At 39.8% G+C, this 24,020-nt stretch overlaps 1 protein-coding gene and 1 long non-coding RNA gene across 3 annotated transcripts in view; one reads left to right on the top strand and one right to left on the bottom strand.

Moving 5' to 3' along the window:
- Positions 1-24,020, top strand: part of LOC143360329 (uncharacterized) — a 190,153-nt gene that overhangs the window by 141,391 nt on the left and 24,742 nt on the right. The gene's annotated exons all lie outside the window — the stretch shown is intronic.
- The window catches only part of LOC143360336 (uncharacterized), a 41,759-nt gene continuing 32,966 nt past the window's right edge, over positions 15,228-24,020 (bottom strand). For both annotated transcript variants that reach the window (XR_013083252.1, XR_013083251.1), the window contains 2 exons: positions 16,575-16,622; positions 15,228-15,336 (listed from right to left, as the gene is read on the bottom strand). This is a non-coding gene — a long non-coding RNA (uncharacterized LOC143360336). The remainder of the gene's footprint in view (positions 15,337-16,574; positions 16,623-24,020) is intronic.

Genomic DNA, 24,020 nt, shown 5'->3' with positions numbered 1-24,020 from the left:
TAGTCATGGTAAAAAGTGTGAGTACATTAAAATTATTCCGAGTTCGTCGTTTTTGGAAGTTTACCATTTTTTTGTCAAAAAACTACGGAAGATTTTGGTATGGGACCACGGCGTATCGTTTTGTTCGTGTTTTGGCAGTGTTCAAGAATTTTTTGTTAATAGAGAAATTAAAATTGCGCTTGTTATGGGCGATTTTATATAGTCATGGTAAAAAGTGTGAGTACATTAAAATTATTCCGAGTTCGTCGTTTTTGGAAGTTTACCATTTTTTTGTCAAAAAACTACGGAAGATTTTGGCATGGGACCTCGGCGTATCGTTTTGTTCGTGTTTTGGCAGTATTCAAGAATTTTTGGTTAAAAGAGAAATTAGGATTACGCTTGTTATAGGCGATTTTATATAGTCATGGTAAAAAGTGTGAGTACATGAAAATTATTCCGAGTTCGTCGTTTTTGGAAGTTTACCATTTTTTTGTCAAAAAACTACGGAAGATTTTGCTATGGGACCTCGGCGTATCGTTTTGTTCGTGTTTTGGCAGTGTTCAAGAATTTTTGGTTAAAAGATAAATTAGGATTACGCTTGTTATAGGCGATTTTATATAGTCATGGTAAAAAGTGTGAGTACATTAAAATTATTCCGAGTTCGTCGTTTTTGGAAGTTTACCATTTTTTTGTCAAAAAACTACGGAAGATTTTGCTATGGGACCTCGGCGTATTGTTTTGTTCGTGTTTTGGCAGTGTTCAAGAATTTTTGGTTAAAAGATAAATTAGGATTACGCTTGTTATGGGCAATTCTACATAGTCATGGTAAAAAGCGTACATAAAAATCATTCCGAGTTGGTCGAATTTGAAAGTTTGTTATTTTCTTTTCCAGGAAACTATAAAATGTTTGGGATTTTATGTTTCGACAATGTTCAAAAGAAACAAAAATTTAGTTCGCTACACAACACTGTGCGCAATCGTGCTGACACAAGTCTCGGTGAAAAAAATCCGGTTCCCACTTGAAAAAATGATTGTTAGAGGTCTCTAGAGTTTTGCGCGATCTGAATCGCAACTTTTGCGCTTACGATGCACAATCTGCAGCCAGCCAGTCGTCAATATGGTCGATTGACGTATAGTAAACCGCCGACCCCGCATTCGGCACAGGTCACTTGCCGGTTGCCAACTTCGGTGCTCAACGTCCAATAAAATAACTCGTCTCTTCTCCCGACAATACAGATACCCACTATCTTCCAGATGTACCGGGTGACTCGGCGAGAACTCCTGCGGAAAATAACTGGTGTATTGATTTCCCGAATCTCGAAAATAAACGTCGCCGCACACGTCGGTATCAATATTGCATTAGCAAACAGACCGGGGCTTTCGTTCGCTTTATTCTCGTACAAAAATGTCTACATGTTTATTTCGATCGGGTTTTCTTTCGACATACTATTCTGATGCATTTATGCATGCACATTATGGTTTAACATCAAGCTGGGAACGCTCGTGCTGATTTGAACGTTGCGTTAGAAAACCGAATAAAATATTCAGTTCGTTATCGTTTGCAAAATTGTTACGTGACAGTTGTTTTTATTTCAGTCGTCTATTGTTTCAATATATTTTCATGATGTATATTTGTTTTAATATAACATTTATTAAAAAATGCGCATATTGGTCTCAGTGCTTTGAGAGATGGAATTAAAATATTCGTTGTATTTGTGCTCGTATAAAAATTGTTATATGACAATTACATTCAGTCGCGGCTCGTTTTAATATATTTCTGTCTCGTATGTATATTTGTTTTACCATGAATATTGCTTTCAACGTTTTCCAAATATTTGATATTCCGGCAAGAGTGGAACTGAAAATTGACTAACAAAGGCATAAAATTTTTTTGGCAAAACAAAGTCGGCGTGAGATTGTTCTTCGGACGCAGCAGATCGAAACACGGGATTTCGCAAAGGATATCGGCTTTCGTCGGGATTTCACAGTCGAGTGATACGTTGTCGGCCATCAAAGTTTCATAACCACGTCCGGGCGATTAAAGAGGCGGGTGCGTTTCAATTCCCTTTATCGGCGGATAATTTGTCGAATTAATTGAAGCGGCAGCAGCCGGCCGCCGCGCCGGGCCGATTCATTTTAATCCCGACCGGTAATTATTTCCAAAGCGAACACCATCGCCGGTTGCCCGTCCGCGCCGAAAATCTATTAAAAGTCTCTCGATCGCCGGCACGAATCCGCGGCGTCGGCACGCTCTGATCGTGGCCCGATGTCGTTAAGATAACGACGGATTTATTCGCGACAGAAAACTTTCATTTCCTCCCCATCGGGGCCACGCGAGTCCCGTTTATTCAACCCTCGGATTACGAACACTTCGCTGGCAGCCTGCTGGACCGTTGCCGGGTCATTCTGACCCCGCGTAAAAATTTAGTATAATCTGTTTCCCTATCGTGTACCGATTGTTCGCAGATCGTAACAGTAGTATCAGACCCGTGTAGACTGCAAATTAAAATATCAGATACTAGGCGAAAACTTGGTGATCTTTGTCACGGTGTAGCTTTGTGGAAAACGATCCGATTCAGGCCTACCTGGGATCATTTTAAAGGGTGGTGTGACTACTTTCACTCGCCCAAGTTGCAATTTTTTCGTAAATAATTCTGATATATTAAAAAAAATTTTCGTACCTACTGCAGCGGACCTATGGCTTACTCCAAAGACAGCAATCCACTCTTCATTCAAAATGCTATAAAATGGTAATTAAAAATCGGACAACAATCTACCTAGGCTCATTTTGGAGGGTTGAGTGTGTACTTTCACTCGCCTAGGTTGCAATTTTTTCGTAAATAATTCTACTGCATTAAAAAATTTTTTGAATCTGCTGTAGCGTCCCCATGGATTACACTACTGCCAGCAACCCTCTCTTCACTCAAAATGCTATAAAGTGGCAATTAAAAATCGGACAACAATCTACCTGGGCTCCTTTTGAAGCGTGAAGTGTCTACTTTCACTCGCCTAAGTTGCAATTTTTTCGGAAATAATTCTACCGTATTAAAAAATTGTTTTCGCACCTACTGTAGCGAAACCATGGATTACTCTACTGCCAGCAACCCTCTCCTCTTCATTCAAAATGCTATAAAATGGCTGTAAAAAATCGGACAACAATCTACCTAGGCTCGTTTTGAAGGGTGAAGTGTCTACTTTCACTCGCCTAAGTTGCAATTTTTTCGTGAATAATTCTACTGTATTAAAAAAATTTTCGAATCTACTGTAGCGACCCCATGGATTAGTCTACTGCCAGCAACCCACCCTTCACTAAAAAAAGCTATAAAATGGCAATAAAAAATCGAACAACAATCTACTTAGTCTCGTTTTGGAGGGTGAAATGTGTACTTTCACTCTCCTAAGTTGAAATTTTTTCGTAAATAATTCTGATATATTAAACAATTGTTTTCGAACCTACTGTAGCGAACCCATGGATTACTCTACAGCCAGCAACCCTCTCTTCACTCAAAATGCTATAAAATAGCAATTAAAAATCGGACAACAATCTACTTAGGCTCGTTTTGAGGGGTGAAGTGTTTACTTTGATTCGCCTAATTGCCTGCTTTCGTTGGCGATAATTCAGTATGTATAAAATTTTGTTCAAATTAGCGGACTCGTGGATTCTTTTCATCGAATAGCAAAACGGTAATTAAAACGAACCGAAACGAAATGAGGACAAAGAAGCTACTGTCAGAATTCGAACCGTCAAGCGCAATACGCGCCGGTAGTATGAAGTCGGGTCTCGATTAAAAGTTCGAATGGGAATGAAAATAAATCGCAGTGAACCGGGCGCGTAAAAGCGTTGTCAGCGAACGCGAGCTGACTGTAGCAGACGCGGGGCTTGTCCCATTATTAAAATCTTGAGTTCGCCGCGTTTCGCGGGCATAAAAGACGCCGTAAACGCGGGAAACACGGCGGGACATTTAGCGCGAAACACGCCGGAGCAGGAATCATCAGAGGGCGCAAACGAGCTCGGCAGCTCGCTCCCGTTCGGGGACGTTTATTTATTATTTGCCTTGACAAACACCGGGACAAGACGCAACGGATATTTAACGCGGAACGATCAAAACCCGGGAGCGAGGCGCGTAAACCCAGCAGAAACTTCTCCCTTCTTCATTACGCGGCTCGTAAACACCGGGATTTTGGGAACTCGAAACACAGTGCCGAGCAACAGGATTGCTGCTCGAAATTAAGGCCGCGCGAGATTAATCTCGACACCGGCCGGGACACCACCCCCGTGCCAACCCCTGCGAGTCTGACCCACACCGAAATCCCGGAAATTGTCCAAAGAATCCGGCCGGCGAATGGATCCGGCGGTCTTTCCGGTCGGCGGATCGTCCGGCACGGATACGGATCGCGCCCGGAGAATTAGGTTAAAACCAATCCCGTCAACTTTACGCCCCGACACCGGAAACCTGCCAGAACCTCCGCAGAACGTTTTCCGAAATTTTCACCCGCCCGGAAGTCGCCCGGTTCCGATACCGATCGGCCGTTAAAGCGGCGGAGCGCGAGGTCCCCTTCAAGGTTGCAGTTTAGGGCAACTTGCGAATGTTTTCACTGGGGACTGTGCGGAGTTTCGGTGTGGGACTTTGAGGAACCGGTTTGGTCATTTATTGATGATATTCAGGATTTTTTGGGTAACGGAGAAATCAAAATTGAGCTTGTTATGCGAGATTGTCTGTAGTCGGAGTTTGAGTCACCGTATGTTCGTCGTATTGGAAAGTTTACAAATTTTTTACTGAGCTAGTATAAAAGATTTTGGCATGGGATTTTATTGTATAGTTTCGTTTACGTTCTTACAGTGCTCAGGAATTTTTATTTGTAGGAGAAATGAAGATCCAGTTCGTAATAAATAATAGTAGACGGTCACGACAGAAAGTGTGCGAACTGTACCAAAATCGCTACAAGTCCGACATTTAAAAAAATTTCCTTTAGAAGCGACTAAGAAAGAACGTAACGCGGAAACATTAATGAAATCTACGAACAACAGAATAATTTACAACGAGCAGCGAAGCGGTGTCGAACCAGGTTATTAAGAAAATTTCTTTCAACTGGAAACAGCTGAGCATCGATCAAACGTTTCAACGGCAAGCCTCGAAATCTAGTTAATCACTGTAGCCCGTGAACGGTTCATAAAACATTTTCAAACAATTCCTTCCCGGGGCCGTTCCAGTCTGTCTGAGACCTAAGCGAGTCAAGTGGCCGGTTCTAATCCGTCGGGCGTCGCCGATAAATCCGCGAAGAAAAATGGTCGGGCACGATGCTGAAGTAGCAGGTTCCGATGAAATTGAAAAGCAAGACGACGCAACGGTGGCGTCGCGGTGGCCGTCGTAAATATCAACGGGACACGCGAACGGCGTAAATTTCGCCAGGAGCCGCTAGCGCGGAAATATTCGCACGCGGGACAGCGGATAGCGGCGTGCGGAACGCGTGGGTAACGGTTTAATAACGAAATTCCGGTGGGATCGATTTAAAAGCCGTCGGACCGGGCCGGGTCGGGCCGGTTTTCCACGGTTTTCGTGTGTGTATGCACGGTCCCGCAGTATAAAAATAACATTTAACCGGGCAAATATAACGTTCCGGCATGGAAAGGCGGAAAACAAGCGAGTAGGAACATCGCGGAATTGAGTTACCCCGGCCATTGGAAAGCAATGAAGCATCCCGCGCGAATCTGCGCCGAGTTTCACGCCCGCTTTCCCCGGACGTTGCCCTTGCTCCCCTTCGGTCCCTTCCCGCCTAACTATGCGAACTCGCACCTGCTACCTGACGCGAAATTACCGTTGTTCTTGCCACCCCCGCAAAAATCCACCGGTCGGCACGGCGCAAGGTCCGAAAGCGAGGCTCGCACCACCAGTGACTGCTTCACTTTCTCGTATTGGTATTTTAAACAACCCAGAATGTCAAATGTTCAAAAATACTGAATGTCATTGAGGATATCATGCACGCTTCTCCAAATATAAATCTCTGTCTATATATTTTTCCAGCTCTAACGAAGTCTAATTCAAGAATTTAATATGTTACCGTACTGATTATTTCGTAAATATTATTATTATTTATTTGTTACATTATTATTCATGTATTTGTTATTATTTTATTTTATGTCGCAGATAAACGAATCTTGCACAATCCAAATGCTTAACCAATAAAATGACGAGTGAGGTCCTGCAACTGTAAAATCATCAGATAATTACTGTTGACTCTCCCATAATATAACATGGTTAACTCCTTTCATTTTGTATCGAAATCGTGAATATATTTCCGTTGTGAACGTCTTTTAAATTGTAAGCATTAACTCAAATAAAGATGAGTACCTCACTACAAAAATTGAAATAGATGAAATTGAGGTCGGTAATCAATTGGGGTCAGTAATCAACGTAAATGTAGTGAATTATTCGTTGAACTAAGAAGAGACTTGACTCGTTACGAGGCGAATTAACTCGTTGTTCCCGGTAAACTCGTGCAAAGTGGCGAGAAAGATTGTAAATTTGTGGAAAAAGCGTCGCCAGGTGCAGTAAATGACGATTTTACACGGTCCCCGGTTATGACCGGAGGTGGGAACGCGGTCAGGGTGATTCTGCATGAAAAAACACGTCGAAAACGTAGAACGAAGTTTTTTCGCCCGGGGTCCTGTTCCAGGAATAATCGAGTTTCAAAGTTTGTTCTACGCGCGACGGCGACGACGAGTGACGAAGTGGAAGTGGAAACGGTAAACCATGGTCAGACATTTCGGGCTCCCTCGGTGTATGGAATGCGCATCGCGGTAATCTACTTTGGACATTTGGTTGGTCCGTTGGATATTGAATGGAGATCTACTGGAGTGCCTGGCTATAACTTGCCGCCTCCACTAAATGCTAATTCCTGTTGAAATTTGAAACGCAGTTTAGAGTTATTTATTTAGGAGAGAATACTGCGAACGGATAATTTTTGTCCGGTGCATTCAGTGCAATTTCTACTGTAGAAACGAAATCCTAGTTTTATCAGTTTTTCATTGCATTTTTTATCAGTAAACTGTGAATATTCTTGCAATTATGGTGTGTATAGAAAAATTAAAGAGAACGAATAACGATGTAAATAAAAGCAGAATTTGGTCATAAAATATATCAGTTTAGCATTAAATAAATATAGAAAGTCCTCTGATTTGTAATATTTTCTACTTACTCTGATTTTTATTAAATTGCCGGTGAAACTGGAAGTTTATAAGCTGTTTCGAACAATTATGGGATCGTCTGTGTACTTGGATTTTCTTTCTATTTTCCAAGATCTCGGAACAGAAAAGTGAAAGCCGAAGACCGTGGGAGAAGCTGTTTCTGTAAATAAACCGCGTCAGTGCACGACTATGTGTAATCAAAGCCGGGGAAACGGAACAGTTGTCGGTGAAACCACGTCCGGCCGTAGATTGAGTTTATCTACTGGCAAAGGAAGATAATATCGTAAGGATAGACGATCCTGAACGTTTCTGTATTGAATTTCAATTATTAGCTCGCTATTAATTCGATATTAAACTGTTTTCAATCGTTTGCTGCGAGAAATAACGGTTGATCTGCTTCTCAGTATTTGTGATAACGATATCCAACAGATTTTTATTCTTTCTGGTATAATTAAAATTCCCTCGCCTTATTGAAATTAATAACTTATAATAGTTTGTACATTTTTACTTAAGAACGATTAGAAATTGTATGTTTTCTAACAAACTGGATGAGCAACAATTGTTAAGGAAATCAACTTTCATAACAGGCAACAAATTTTACAAATAAGTCCAAATTGTACTTTCGTAAATAAATTTAAATAAATTCTGAGGAAGTTGTGCATCTTTAAACTAATAATTTAACTGCATCGTTATGTCAACATCGATTTTTATAAGTATTTCTAAAAACCGCAGCAAGGGAAAAATTCATTTAGTCGCCTAAAGAATTCTTTATATCGAAAATAAATTATAAACTTTTATTACTATTGTTGGCGTGAAGAACCAACATTAAATATATTAACTGAGTCGTTGAAGCTTGAAAGTTCAATTCGAAAATCCGCGCAACTAAATGAAAGTAGTTAATGTAAGTAGTAAAACTCCGAAATTCATATATTCGAATCACGTCGAACCATACATTGACCTTATCTACTGAAACTAGAGAAACTTTGGAAATAATAGAGCCACAATTTACTAATTTCATTCGGGATTATTACTTACCGAATTATTACGTTTCTTTTACTAGCCGAGACAAAAATAATGGCCGACGTTCTTCGTTTTGTATTTCACAAAGATATTCGAACAGTGTCTGACCATACATTGACTTTATCTTCTGAAACTTGGGAAACTTCAGAAATAAAAGTACTGGAATCCAATAATTTCATTCGGGATCATTACTTATTCAATTCGTAAGTTTCCTTAACGAGCATGGCGCAAAAATAACGGTCGCCATCCTTCATTTTGCACATTACAAACAACTTTCCAATTAATTTCAATAACCCCTCCAAATAAATCTTACCGTTAAAAGTTTTCTTCTAAAACTTTCCCCGATGAAAGCTTTATTAATTTCAATAATTTCTGTAACGTTTGACGAGCCAGAAAATGCGTTAAAAAATTATTTTCAAAGCACAAAGCGACAAAATTCGTCCGATGATTTCACACTAAGCAAACAAACGTAGTAGTATCATTGAAAATCAGTACTATTATTGTAAAAAAACCCTGCTAATTGGCTTACGGTATATGAAACGTAGGCTATAATGAACTCGAGAGTCAATAATCCACTGGCAAAGCGAGCAGTTGGTTCAGTCGGCAGACGGAGTGGCGGCTGCAGTCGTCAGAGATCATTCGATGACAATGGGACAGAAAATGGCGGGCGGAGACCAGTGGGAAAGGGGGTCACCACCATAAATAAACCGTGAAAGTGCACAATCGAGCGTCGCGGGCACCGCGGCATGCCAGAGAGAGAGAGAGAGAGAGAGAGAGAGAGAGAGAGCAGCGTGGCCCCGAAAAATCGATGATGGTGCCGTGTGTCTGGCCATGGTCGGACACATCGTGGACCGTGAGGTCGAGCATCGGTACCCGGGATCAATACGGCAAAAATGGATCGCAGCTGGAAACAATTACGCCGGGTGAATCCGAGTCATCGGCGGCGTCGAATCGATATTAAGGACGATTGAAAGTCAGCCATTGTTTGGCGAGGAAGGGTGAAATTCATCGCGGGATCACCGCTCGGAAGCGGGTTTTAATTGCGACAGGCATTTCAATATTTACCGCCCCCTCGATCGGACCGCGATGGAAATTTTCGGTGAAGGGCAGAAAGAAGATTTTATGTACGGTCACTACCATTAGCATTCGAACAGTACCCTAGAAGGGAATAACCTTTTTAAAAGTGAACCAAACCACTTCAATTCTTTCGCAAAAAATTAGACGTTTGCTAGATTACCAGTAGACTGTAAATGTTCGCGCATAATAAAAATGATGTGTGTTAATTCCAAGACATTTCTTTCTCTTCATAATCATTTCAATAGGTTGGAAATAGTAAATATTTTTAAATTGCTTAAACCAGTTTACTAGATGGAAAAATTGCAACTGGTCTCAATCATGAAAAAAAAACACTGAAGATTCTCCTTCATAAATTTCTTCTACGTGGGCCTGCGCTACGTCAATGACCTTGAATGACCTTCTCGCATATAAACGGTTCAGTCTAAAACGTTCCATATGCCGCACTGCGATTCACTGTGCAAATCTGTAAACATTTAATCTAGCGCCTGTTACGTTGTCCAAACAGTTACGTACCTTTCACTGGTTCGGATAATCGAGGTCCTACAATATCGAGGATTACACAGGCGGACACGATCCAAACAGTGTCGTGTCTGGTATCATTTTAATCAGCAAAGAGTCAGGATTACGTTGACAAGATTTTCATACAAAAATAATCAAAAACAAATGAGTTTTGTTGCTGAATTAGTATTGTCTCGCCGAACAGTACACGATACAAGCGAACGTTGGGTCCTAGAGTTTTCACAAGTGTTGAGATATTACTGTATGCAAAGGAGATTGATTTTTCTGGGAGTTGTCACAGTGGAATACCCCTTTAAGATAAACTATTAAGAGAGAGAGAGAGAGGGGAGGGGGGAACGGTGAAACGTAGGCATATCGATCGTCGGCTCGCAGTCGAATTTCATTCTGTGACACCAGCGACAGCCTATAAATTGGGATTTGATCGATGACCTTCAGGGGTAGTAATAACTGCGCGGCCGGAGTGTTTGCTCGCGGGACTCCGAGAATGGCGTGCGCGCCCGAGTAGGTCTACTAAACCGAACCGTTTCCACGCGAGCGGAAAGAGCAACCTAATTCCCGAACCGGGCTCGCTCCGCGAGCAGGAAAATAAAAAGTCCCTTTAATCCTCGGGGACACGGCGAACGGAGAGCGGGAAAAAGAGAGAAAGAAGGAGAGAACGAGAGAGAAAGAGAGAGGAAGAAACGAAGAGAATGGAAAGCGTGGAGAGACAGAGCGTGGCAACGAACAAAGAACGTCTCCTGTTACGCCCGGTAAAAACTGAAGATTGCCGGGCGAACACGCTGTAATCACTATTGATTGCGCGAAATTAACTTTCATTATACTTTCGCGCGAAGCCGGGTCGTTCGCCCACGAAAAAAACCCTGCTATTGTTACCCAATTCGACGACTCAACCGACGCCCCACGCGCACCGGCGACGCCTTTTTCTCTAATCACAGAATGAAAACTGGGTCCCCGGGAGCACGCGCGACGACAGAATAGAATCCTAAGTAGATACGTTTCAATAATTACGTATTCATGAAATTGTTCTTAGGGGGTCGCGACGCGCTTATAGCCAAATTTCGAGTTCCAGTTATTTGCCTCCTGGTCTCCAATTATCGCAATTTTATGAGCTACGAACCTCCCTCTGAACGCCTATCAACTACCATTGCTGTACCATAATGATTCACTTAAAATCATTATACTGAAAAAGACACCCTTCCGTCACTGAACCTACTAGGCACTAAAAGTGACTGTCATATGCTGCCTTATGAAAATGACAAGGTTCAATTTTTTTAAGAGAAACCTGCACAATTTTGAATGTTTTTAAAGTGCTATATGTAAAACTATCCATTATACCAGTGTAGGCAGACTGTCAACAAATTTTTATTTTTACGAAATTTAACTCTGAAATGAAAATACTACAAATCTGAGATATTAGTAACATAGAGACGTTAATATAATTTATGTAAAACTATCCAATAGACCAGTGTAGGCACAGTGTGAAAAAATTCTAATTTTTCCGAAATTTAACTCTGAAATGAAAAAATTAAAAATTTGAGACGTTAGTAACGTAGAGATGTTAATAGAATATATGTAAAACTATCCCTTAGACTAGTGTAGGCACAGTGTGAAAAAATTTTAATTTTTCCGAAATTTGACTTTGAAATGAAAAAATTACAAATTTGAGACATTAGTAAAGTTAATATAATATATGTAAAACTATCCCTTAGACCAGTGTAGGCACAGTGTCAAAAAATTATTATTTTTATAAAATTTAACTCTGAAATGAAAAAATTACAAATTGGAGACGTTAGTAGCACAGAGACGTTAATAAATAATTTTCGAATGAAACAAAAACACAAGGAACGTTCTTGCTCGAAGTGTGTCCTCAATTTATCTTGAAACAAACGAGAACGTTCGAAGCATCCCCTCAATTTACCTTGAAACAAACGATGAAGTTCGAAGTTTCCAAGACCGCAATTAATTTTGCGCAAACCAAATAATTACATTGCAAACCATTTGGCAGAACCGCCGCCAGAGAGAACTCATGATCTCGGACAAAGGACCCCCTAAAACATCCCCGAGCGAAACGGTGTTTTATCGAGTCGAAAGAAACTGCCGAAACTTCGTGGTCTGTTTACATAGAGTGGATATCGAGGTGGCCGGTCGAATTATTCTTGTATGAGGTGGGTCAACGGGAAAGTATTCAAGTTACCCTAATCCGACCCACCGTAAAACAAGAACGATCTAATTCTACGAGCTGCCCGACTTTTATTGCCGCAGTCTTAAAAGCTTCTGACCCCCGTGGGATTTCGTTCGGACGAGCATGATTGGGTTTGCAGATTGCGTGCGATTACGCTGTCGCGTAATGTTTAGTAGACCGAATAATTGTTTGTTGCTCCGGTGTTGGTGGACTTGGGACACTTTCGACTTGTTTGTGACAAAATTTCATTTATCTTGGGTCGCTTATGAGATTTTTTAAAATTATAAACGAGGTTTTTGCAGGCAATTTTGTAGACTGTGTATGTTCAATGACATGTGTATAAAAAAATAGGAAAATTCGAGTCAGGGTAATTGTAGTTGTTTTTGCTCAGAATTATTTTTTGGGGAGAAACGTTAGAAATATTGAATTATTGTTGAACAATCTTTAGCGACAGAAATAGGGAACGATTGTCAAAAATAGATCTTTAAAAACACAGTGGAATACTTCTTTAAGAGAAGACGAAACTAGCTATACTATTTTTCGGTTGTGCCGGACCATACATCGACCTGTTCTACTGAATAATGTGATACTGAACCAGACTGAACCATTAATCCTATATTGTATACTTAAAAATACAACGAAACACACTTATATTAATAGAAGCTAGTTGGATCTACTTAACGAAAGTGTTTCCACATAATTATGAAGACATTAAAACTTTATGCAATAAATACTACAGTCAGGAAAATTATCTTAATTATGTTTAGATAATCGTGTGTTTAATATAATATTTAATTTTAATACTCCGTGTTTCTACGAAAGCGTCACCATTATGCTTTCAGTTCCATTTACGAGTAGTAACAATTTCTACCATCACGGTCCGACCACACACAGCCCTCATCTACTGTAGAACGAAGCTGCTAATGAGAGGTGGCTCTGATCCACAATCATAGTCGTTTATGTACATTGAATTTCAATTACTAGTGCGCTAATGTTACATCATTAACAGGACCGTTGTGCCATGGCTTTCTGTGCGGAACAGCACTATGTATGGGGTCCTCCAATAATTATAAATAAAATCAAGACAATTCAGACAAACTGCTACGACCGTCAACAAACTCTCAAGACCAACGCCAGATTCACTTTTTCATCTGCTAAAATAAATCACCAATAGCTACCAAAAGCAAAACCAATTATTTCTTCTATCACTATCTACCCCCACTATTTTCTCTAGTAAAGAACCTAACCAAAAACAACCAAGACAAGCGTTTAGAATCTTTAAAAAAAGTTCTGAGATGATCGCTAAATTGACTTTTTATCGGGCAAAATAAATCACGAGCGGCTGCCAACAAGAGGCAGGGGCGTCCAGGAAAAAATCAGCAGCTATTTTTCGGGTACATCGCGGCCAACGCAGCCGTCCGGAAGGCTGCATCCTCTGGGGGGGAGGGGAGGGGGGCAAGATCTGGACCTTATCAGCGAAAGGGTTGCGGACGAAGCCGACTCGCGGGAATCCCGATAGGGCAGGGTACAGTCTGCCAGTGATAGGTCAACCGACCCGTAGAATTGAACCTTGATCTACGCTCGAAGAACTGGCACACATGGCTGGCTTGGAACTGTTGGGGGGACACATCCATCGATTGACATGTCGAACGGTCGAGTGGATCAGTTTACCCGCGACCGATTCCCATGGACGACATGTTCGACTAGGATTTAAACCGTCGGGATTAATCCTGCCCTACCCTCCGACACGGTTAAACTCTGGCAAACCCTCCCCCCACCCCCCAGGCCGCAGCCTGTACCTGGAACGTCGTCGTCGTAGTCGTCTACCGGTTGTTCGTTTGCTTTTCCAATTAATTGGCCGGCTGGCTGGTTAAAACCGACGCGTTCCACTGCCGTTCGTGCGTGAACGGAGCCCATGGGTTTCAATTCCAAACCCTAAGGCCAAGGGACCCGAAATTCCCGGATTAAACAACGGTCCTCAACTTACTATGCACAGGGTGACTCATTCCTCCTCTGCGGATCTAGACGCAAAACAAAAATTTTCAAAGTCAATTTTAACAACTTCTAATAATTTTCACAAGTCAAGAACACTGTAACATCATTCTATAATGTCTGTACAGGTTTGTAGCTTTGACTACCAATGTAGCAACCTAAATGATTCGAAAAGATTGAAGGAATTTTTGTAATGAAATACAAATTGAAAATATGGTGCTGAGTAATTTGCAATTTTCAGACCCTAATTAAACGTGGTACATTGAGTATATTTAGCGTAAAAATTCACGTTTAAATCTGGAGAAATAATACTACGTGTGAAAGGTAGTAAATATGTCACGTGTCACGATTCCAACAAAATGCAATTTTCCTGAAAATGGAACGAATGAAAATGAATGATTCTAACCTCTCAAAAAGGCTGAAGCTTTTTAAAAAGTTATTCTACTTTAAAGTGTGCATTTCTTTGTATCAAGATTTTATAGATTTTCAAAGTTTTCGTTAAGTATTTTTGTCATAAGATTGTAATGAAACTGACAATCTTCGATCGGTGGAGCACGGGACACCCTGTGTACATTATATCGTCTGTGTCTGGCCGAGGTTGCCTTAATCCACTTGTATCGACGATCTGGTTTCGCCAGTGGTAAGGGAATTTTTACTTAATTCCCGGGTTAACCTGTTCACCCGATTCTTCGACCGCTAATTGCCTGAATTATACCCGATTCTGTGTTTACACCGCAGGAGAATCTACAGGGTGGCTTATTGTATCGATTTTCTATTTCGTGTGAGCCAACGAGTTCGACAGTAATTGAATTGGAATTTTCTTTAGACATTTCTCGGTTCTATCGCTGTGTCTGACCATCGCTTGCCACTTCCACTTAAGTGAAATATAAACACGTACCAGGTACATTTTTTAAATTAATAAGTCAATGGGAAATTCGCTTTTTGAATATTTTGATTGAACATTTATGAACGAACGCGTTTTACTTTAATGGAAAATAAATTGTCTCAATATAACATGTGAACAATTCACGTGATTTTCTACAAAGTGATTGATTTTGTGTGTCGTTTTCATCGGTGCTTGACGTAAAGTATAATTTTGTGTTTGGGAAAATTAAATTTGATATCCTATATGTAATGCATGATTGGATTCTGCTGGCCACGTCTCATCAATGCCTGACATTTCAACATAATTAAATGCATACGTACTACGTAAATTGTTAAAGTCTATCTTCTTTGGTTTCTTTCAACAATCTTGCGATCGAATATTATATTGTCAAATTACAATTACATTTATAATTACATTTCATTTTAATCGAAAATGAATTGTTCTGGACGAGCAAAATGAAATTTTCTTCGTGTAATTCAGCATAGAAAAGGAAATCTGAAACAAATTTTATATTATTACCAGTATAATGAAAACAGCGAATAAAGAAATGTATTTAGTTAAAATTTTTTAAATCAATTCGCGAGAATTTGTATTCAGATATGATTATCAAAACGCATTTGCAGGTTGACAACACTCACAGAGATTAAGCACTTCATTAACGTCCGATCAATTTAATCCCATTAACACGTCTGCTACTGACACGATTCAATAGTCCTTTGAAAGTCAAAGTAACATAATACAATTCTGTTGCAAGGTGTCAATCTATCAGAGGTACAAAAGAAACCACAGCCAACTTCGTAATATCGTGTACAAACCAAATGTGAACGTGACATGTACATAAACGTCAATTGCAGCGAAATGCGAGAGATCTTCCACCACACTCACAGCCAAAAATTGATACATCAATTCTTAAATTTAATACCATTCATAAATTCTCGAATTTAATACCATTCGTCAATTCTTGGATTTAATATCTTTCGTCAATTCTTGAATTTAATACCATTCGTCAATTCTTGAATTTAATACCATTCGTCAATTCTTGGATTTAATACCATTCGTTAATTATTGTATTGAATACCATTCGTCAATTATTGTATTGAATACCATTCGTCAATTCTTGAATTTAATACCATTCATCAATTCTCGAATGTAATACCATTCGTCAATTCTTGGATTTAATGCCATTCGTGAATTCTTGAATTTAATACCATTCGTCAATTCTTGGATTTAATACCATTCGTTAATTATTGTATTCAATACCATTCGTCAATTATTGTATTGAATACCATTCGTCAATTCTTGAATTTAATACCATTCATCAATTCTCGAATTTAATACCATTCGTCAATTCTTGGATTTAATACCATTCATCAATTCTCGAATTTAATACCATTCGTCAATTCTTGGATTTAATACCATTCGTCAATTCTTGGATTTAATACCATTCGTAAGTTTTTGAATTTAATACCATTCGTCAATTCTTGGACTTAATGCCATTCCTGAATTCTTGAATTTAATACCATTCGTCAATTCTTGGATTTAATTCCATTCGTCAATTCTTGTATTTAATACCATTCGCAAGTTTTTGAATTTAATACCATTCGTCAATTCTTGGATTTAATGCCATTCGTGAATTCTTGAATTTAATGCCATTCGTGAATTCTTGAATTTAATACCATTCGTCAATTCTCGAATTTTGTACAAATTTTCCGATAAATCCAAAACTTTCTTACCGATCTTTAGAAAGTAAATCACCGTAAAATCACCCACAGTCTCGTTACCTGAAACAGAAATAGTAAAAAAATATTTAAGTGAAAAATACAGTATAACAAAAAGACATCATCATCCAAAAACTGAAATTTCAGTTTCACTGAAATAATTCCTCGACTCTTCAAGTCACAAAACTCTACAAAGACGAACAGTTGATCTCTCGGATTAATAATTGTTTACCACGTACCACAAGCAATAAATTAATTCCTTCGCGTAAATTCCTCTGTAAATGCTCAGAAAACGAACAGAAAACGCAGCCAACGAAGCCAGAACCATAAAATCGCCAAAAAGTCTGAAAAACTCTTTCTAAAACAAAAAATCGGCCCTCCCCCACAAAACGCGACGCACAACCATAAACCCGAGGATCGCACAGCTTCGGGTTGCAACGTCCGCGGGTGTCGTCCTGCGGTGGAAAATTCGGTAGCAGTTCGGCAATCATTAGTTCTCGCGCGTAGGTCCTCGTTACTGATTACTCTTCGGATCTGCCTCGTTACCGTTAACGATCGCTTGGCACCGGTCGATCGAAAAACGAGGGGCGAGAATCGACGAGGCGTAGAGGGACGAGGAGAACAGATCGAACGGGAGAGGATCGAGGGGAGGATAGACTCGTGGAGGGAAGAGGCGGAATTAGATCAGCGGCCACGGACGAGCAATCGTAGACGAGATTGGCGAGTTCGAGCGTGGAACAGAATAATCCTATCGATTAAAACCGTGGCGGGATACGGTCACTGGTGGCTCGCGTTCCACTTAATCAATGGAACATGGATCGATGAATATATATATATATATATACATACATATGTATATATATATCGCCACGAGCTGTTGCACACACTGTGTCGAGGACCTCCCCCTCTCATCCCCCGTCTCTTCGCTCTCTTCACCCCCTCCCCTGTTCTTTGATACGAGCCGTCCATCAGCAGGCTGATAAGGCTGATCCTTTCAATACACTTCTGTTAACAATTGTCTGGCGTAGCCTCGCGGAATGGTATCCGACAGCCGCGCCGAGGATTATATCGGCTCGTGGAATCGATAGCGTGTTTCCAGGTGAATTCTCGACGGTGTGGGATCACGGCCGAGGTAACACGATTATATTTCGGCCGGGTACGACACCCTCGTTCATCCCCTCGCGCCCTTATTCGCTAGCTCTCACGCCTCACCCTCTCCCGCGCGCCCCCACGACCAAGAAATTCACGAGCTTTCGAATGGCGCCCCTTTATCGCCGGATCGGCGGCTGGCTCGAACACCGGCTAACTTTAATCTCTTTCCCCGATGACGAATGGTAATAGCCATTACCCCGAAAGTATCCTCGTATTTCTTAGATCGCACACCCTGCCCGAAGATCGGCCCATAACCCGGGCCGGCTACCTACCAGCCATCGATCCTCGCCTAACCTTGTCGCGGAGATAGCCATGATGCTGGGCGATTGAAACGGGATCGTGTATCTGGTCGTTCCTTATGCTCGTCAGGTTCGTTGTTGTACTCTTCTTCAACGCGAAACCTATCACAGTCGAACACGACCACCTTCACATTTTATACGGGGTGTTCGTTCGAGAACATTCCAGCCGAATATCTCGAAAAGTACGAAAGAGGGGGGCAGTGTCAGTTTTTTATTTGGGTGGCGCTTTCAAGGTCACTTGAAGGTCCACTTTGTTTTTTCAAAGGGAAACCTATATTTTTTATTACGGGATCTTATTAAACGTAAAAATACCAGCAATTTTGGTAGGATACGTTTTTTTATCCGCGCACTAGTTTCGTGGATATTTAAAGAGAAATAGAATTATGACAAATTTTCAAAATGTTCTCTGTTGTTTTCTAAACAATAATGCAGACGAGTCTCAAATTTTGAACGAACATTTTTGGAGGTACCTGTTGGAATACATTTCTGTACAATTCTGCGACGCAAGTCGTTGACGTTTTCTGGTTGTGTTTTATAAACAACAGACTTTAAGTGTCCCCAGAAAAAGAAGTCGACTGGAGTTAGATCTGGTGATCTTGGTGGCCACTGAATAACACCTCTTCTACCGATCCATCTTAGTGGGAATCGATTGTTAACACTAGATTTACGGGACCCGTCAAAATGACGGGTTTTATGTTCTTTAATTTACAATTATTGTGACTGTAAAAATGCATTTATAGGTAATTTATTTAACACATTTATTCCTTGGAACATATATTATAGTAAAAGCCTGCTAAAAATCTGGCTGAATATATTCTTGGTATTTTTATAAAATAATCCAAACTGGCCACTTTTAGTGCTCCGTAAATCTAGTGTTAACCACTGGCGAACTGGTAACGTGTAATGTGGGGGAGCACCATCATGTTGGAAGTACAAAAGTTCTTTGTTTAACAAAAAATTGCCGTTTCCATCTCTTTGGTTTTCGAGACTATCTGTTATAAGTGGATCAATCATGTCGTCCAGTAAATTTAAATACAGATTGCCGTTCAAATTCTCTTGGAAAAACAGAGGACATATAATAGCATTTCCTAAAATGGCTGCCTAAACATTTATTTTTTCCGGCCATTGAGTATTACTTTCTGTAATAAGATGTGGATTTTCGTCACCCGTCGTTTTTAATTAGATTAGGAGTGACGTTGATCGTATTTGTTAATTCCTCACAGAACTCAATCCGCCTGTCAAAATCATCTTCCAATAACTTTTGAGGCAGCTGCATTTTATAAAAATAAAACTTGTTACGTTTATTTGTGCACAGATCTGATACACCAGTTACCATTGAAACTTGTCGAATTGAACTAGTAGGATTCGCAGTAAACAGTCCTATAATTTCGATTTGATCAGCATCTTTTATGAATTTGGCTGGTTTCTTTTTAAATTTGTCACCGATCCTGTTTCCTGAAACTTTGCAACTAATTGCAACACGCACGTATGAGAAACATGTGTATCAGGATGTCTCTCATTAATTGTAGTAACAATTCGATGAGCACACTCATCAGCCCCATAAATAAAAACTATTTCCACTCGTTCTTCTAAAGAGTACACCATTGTATACAATTAATTACGATATAGTATCTCTTATTACGATGACTCACACTTGACTAAATAGTACAATCTTATATCGAAAGACAGACAACATAAACAAGAGATCAATAAGGAACAATTTTGTTTTCAAACGGTACGTGCTAGTACAAGACATCAACGATTTGCGTTAAACAATTTTACACAATAATATGCCTCGCTCTACTTCTCTTTAAATATCTCCGAAACTAGTGCGCGGATGAAAAAAAAGTATCCCACGAAAATTGCTGGTCTTTTTACGTAAAATAAGATCCCATGATAAAAAATATAGGTTTCCATTTGGAAAAACAAAGTTGACCTTCAAATAACCTTGAAAAGGCCACCGAAATAAAAACTGCCCCCCTCTTTCCGCCTCAAAATCCTTGGAAAATTTTCCTGAGCAGCGAAACGAGGTTAAAATATGAAACAACGAGTATTCTTCTGTTTGTTCAACAACTCCGTTCAACAATGCCACGAGAAAGTTCAAGATAGTACAGTATCCAAAACAGCGAGTATGCGGGAATCTTCGCCCCAAGGAGCGGAACGAGGTTAAACCATGAAACAACTGCACACCGTTGTTCTTTCTTTCGACGAGTGAACTCCTGCAGGAATCGAAGACCGTTGAACAGCTTCGTTCAGCTGCCGATACATTTCAGAAAATATGATAGCAGGTCCCACGGCGAGCCACGGATGATCAGAGCCGGAGTTGAACATCTGTAACTAACAAGAGTCGAACGTAGCTCACCGGGGAGACCGATCCTTGCGGTCCCCGTGTTCCACGAGGATTTAAACTAGCTTCTGGCCCGAACCTTCTCCGTAATTCCTGATCCGGATTCCAATTCTCCTGTATCCGTCGACCACGCGGGCTTTCCGGCCCGCCTGAAGGACGTCCCCTCCGAGCCGGCAGGCTGCTCGTAAGCCATTTTCATTCCCATAAGACGATAAATCCTCCGATCAACCGGAGAGAATTGAAACTCCCACTGATCTACACCCTCGTCCTTGTACATCGTGCCACGTCCATCATTTCTTTCTTTCTTTTTTTTTTTTTATTGTTTGCTGTCTCGGGACGCACGACTCGAAAAGCCCGTTTCCCGGGAAAAATTCAATTACAATTGCAATTCGATTACAATTATTAGAGGACACCTATATTTTTAACCCTTCGTCCCCTTAGAGGGGACATTATGGGTCTAAAATACTTTTGTTTTGCATAATTTTTGAAAAATCTAATAATCGAATCTAGTGAATCTAATAATTTTTAAAAATCCACGTAGAAGCTTTGAGGAGTATTTTTTGAAACCTTAAATGCCAACATAGAAATTGATTTTTGTCGACTTTGACCGTGGACGTTGACCGCACTGTGCGTTGCACGGTCCCACGCTTTCGTTCGAAACTCGGAATTCACCTTTTCGTTTGTTGAAAAATCTATTTTTTTTTCCTGGCGATATCTATTGTGTTCCTATTGTTTTCTAATTGCCCATCACGCCGAGAACGACGAAAATAATCGAACTTGATGGAAACTGAGAACAAACGATTTATTGGGAAAAAATTGCCCTTTCTCTGGATCCTCTGTTGAATATACTCTGTACGTTTTTGTGGAAAATGGAGAATATTATTTTGAGTTGAAAAGTCATCTGCTGAGTTCAAAATAACTGCTTATTATTTATTTTGTAACTGTTATTACCGGTTATTATTAGAATTATTAGTTGCAATACTACTTCTTTTAGAATATATTCGAAATAATTTAATTTTTCGTTGGAGGATACATGGAATAATAATTATTTCAACCGTGATATTTCACGTTCTTAAACCCAGTCCGGGATATACAAGCATGATAATTACGAACGTGGAGAACAATCACGATCCACGGCTGGCTTGTAAAAAAATTTCCTTCATGCACGAAATATACGAAAAATTTCGTAGCACGATGAATGATTAAAAACTAGATTATTAAACTACACGTTACATACATCGTAAAATCAAAAAGTATTTCAACACATAATTTCCATAAAATCCAAATTTATCATTTTTCTATTTTTCAGCGAAATTATCATAATTCAAATATTGACAATTTCTCGAGAATCGGAAATTTAGCGTTCGAAGACTTTTTGAAGAAAGAAAATAATTATTTCAAACGAACCTATGCAACAGAATTTAGAGAACGCTCTCCAAAAAAAAATATTTTTTCTCGCGCGTTTCTAGAAGAATGTACGGTATCTATTCTCGTCTAATAAACTATAAATTATTCGACGTGAATCGCAGACTGTGAAAAGCGGTGCAAAAATCATTATCATTAATCATTAATTTGCCGTGAGCGTGACGGTGTCGACGTCGCGGTCTTTTCATTCGCTTATTATAGTTCGCGAAACGTGGCTCGTCGCGGTCGCGCAACACCGTTGCCATACGTCCGTTCTCGTTTTATGCTCGCGTCGTTGTGTTCGGTTCCTTTTTTCTTTTTTTCTCGCACGCGATCCGAACCGGCCGCAATCGAATCGGAAACGATCGAAGCACCGATAAGTCATGTATCCACGAGTGATAAGAATAATTTACCGTGCGCGATAATCCTCTGACGCACGATAGCCATTTTTTTTTTTTGAAACCGGACCAGAACGATACCGGCGAATTACGATCCCGGGGAAAATCGGCGAGTCGAGAATTACCGATACTACCGCGCGATTCAATATTGGCGACTGCTATCGACTGAAAATAATTCGTCGCGCTGCAACGCGCCTGAAGTCTGCATCGTTGATGCCAATCAAATTATTAGGGTACAAATAAAGTTATTAGCGTAAAAATCGAATTATTGGAGTACCTACCAAATTAACATGTTTATATCGCTACAATTAATCCTTAAGTAGAACCCTAGATGAATCGGTGAGACATTTGATATACATTTGTAAGACACTTAAAAATTATATATATATATATTTTTCACACTGTGACTCCAATAAATTGTTCAATTTACTCAAATTGTATGTTGCAACTGCTCCAATTGTATGTTTAAGATGATCTAGCTTTATCTTTCAAGAAATTGCTACTACGACCAAAAGTAAATAAATTACTGTTATAATTTTTGTATCGATTGGCCAACTTTTCTGGATTTTTTGTACTCAAGGTCACGTGAAGGTCATAGCATTAGAGCCCGTCGGATTCGTCTCGACGTCCTGACTAAAAAAAACCTTCAACAACCTTGATACCTCGAAAAAAAATTACCGCGAAAAACTTTGTTTGTTTACTGAAATATTTGCACTCTTGAAACGAAAACATTTTGGTCCTGTGACTGAGATATTTAAGAAATTCTGGACCCTTCAATTTTTTAGTGAACAAAGCTAAAATAGAATTGAATATTAGGTTTACGCAGCACTAAAAGTGGCAATTTGATTGTTTATTTAAATATTTAGTGATTCTTTTTATAACATGTACCCAAAGAAATAAAATTGTTGAATAATTTCTCACGGATGCATCTTCGCAATCTTCATAATCGTACATTAGAAATATCAGAACGTGAACCTAGTGTTAAAAAACGCTAAAATGTTACGAAGCTGTTTTGAAATTCGTCGGAGCGGAACGAAATATTTAGAAGCAGCAGCGACAGCGAAAGAAAACTGCATGCTTTTTCGATTCGCATTAAACTTAATGAAACGAGATTTAGATATCGAATCAACCGATATTCATGAGTACATATTGGACCGGGTCCCATCGCGACGCGGCTGGCTCCTTCGTCGGTTCATCTCCTTTAATGTTCTATCACCGAAGACCCTGGAGGATCAGTCTGCTCGAAAAAAGAAAATTGGATCCAGGATCCGTGAAAACATAGAAATGTGTCGAAACTCCTCCCTTTCGAGGCTCGACAGGGTAGCAGTTGACGGCGTCCTATCCGAATATTGGTTGCTTCGCTGGCAGAACGAGTGCGCTCTTGCGACTATCTTATTATAATTCCTCGTTCACTATGCACCCTGTATATCGAACGGAAACAGGCTACACGGAACAAGAAACAAGTGTAGCTCAGCAGTTTCGTATTTTAATCCAAGATTGTGTTTCTGCAATGTTTGCACAAAATAACGATACCCAATTTTTTATTTGGGAAATATCCAGAAAGTGAACACGTCATTTTACAATTAACACTAAGCCTGCCATCGGCTGTCAAATGACAGGTTTCAAATTTCTGATTTTATAACTTTCGAAGCAATAAAGAAAATTTCATGGGAGTTCATTCACTAGATTCCTTTGTTCGAGTATTTATTATTATATTTTTAATTTACATTTATTATTATTTAACTTGATTTACTAGTATCTGTTTATTAATAACATCTGAATGAATTCAATCTTCTTATTTTTATAAAGCAACACATACTGCAAAGTCTCTTTAAGAGTAGGTTTAATTAAACGTACCATG

This window comes from Halictus rubicundus, chromosome 1 (genome assembly GCF_050948215.1).
Source record: "Halictus rubicundus isolate RS-2024b chromosome 1, iyHalRubi1_principal, whole genome shotgun sequence".
Lineage (NCBI taxonomy): Eukaryota > Metazoa > Arthropoda > Insecta > Hymenoptera > Halictidae > Halictus > Halictus rubicundus.
The sequence above is the reverse complement of the archived record's forward strand: the minus strand, read 5'-3'. Positions and strand labels throughout refer to the sequence as shown.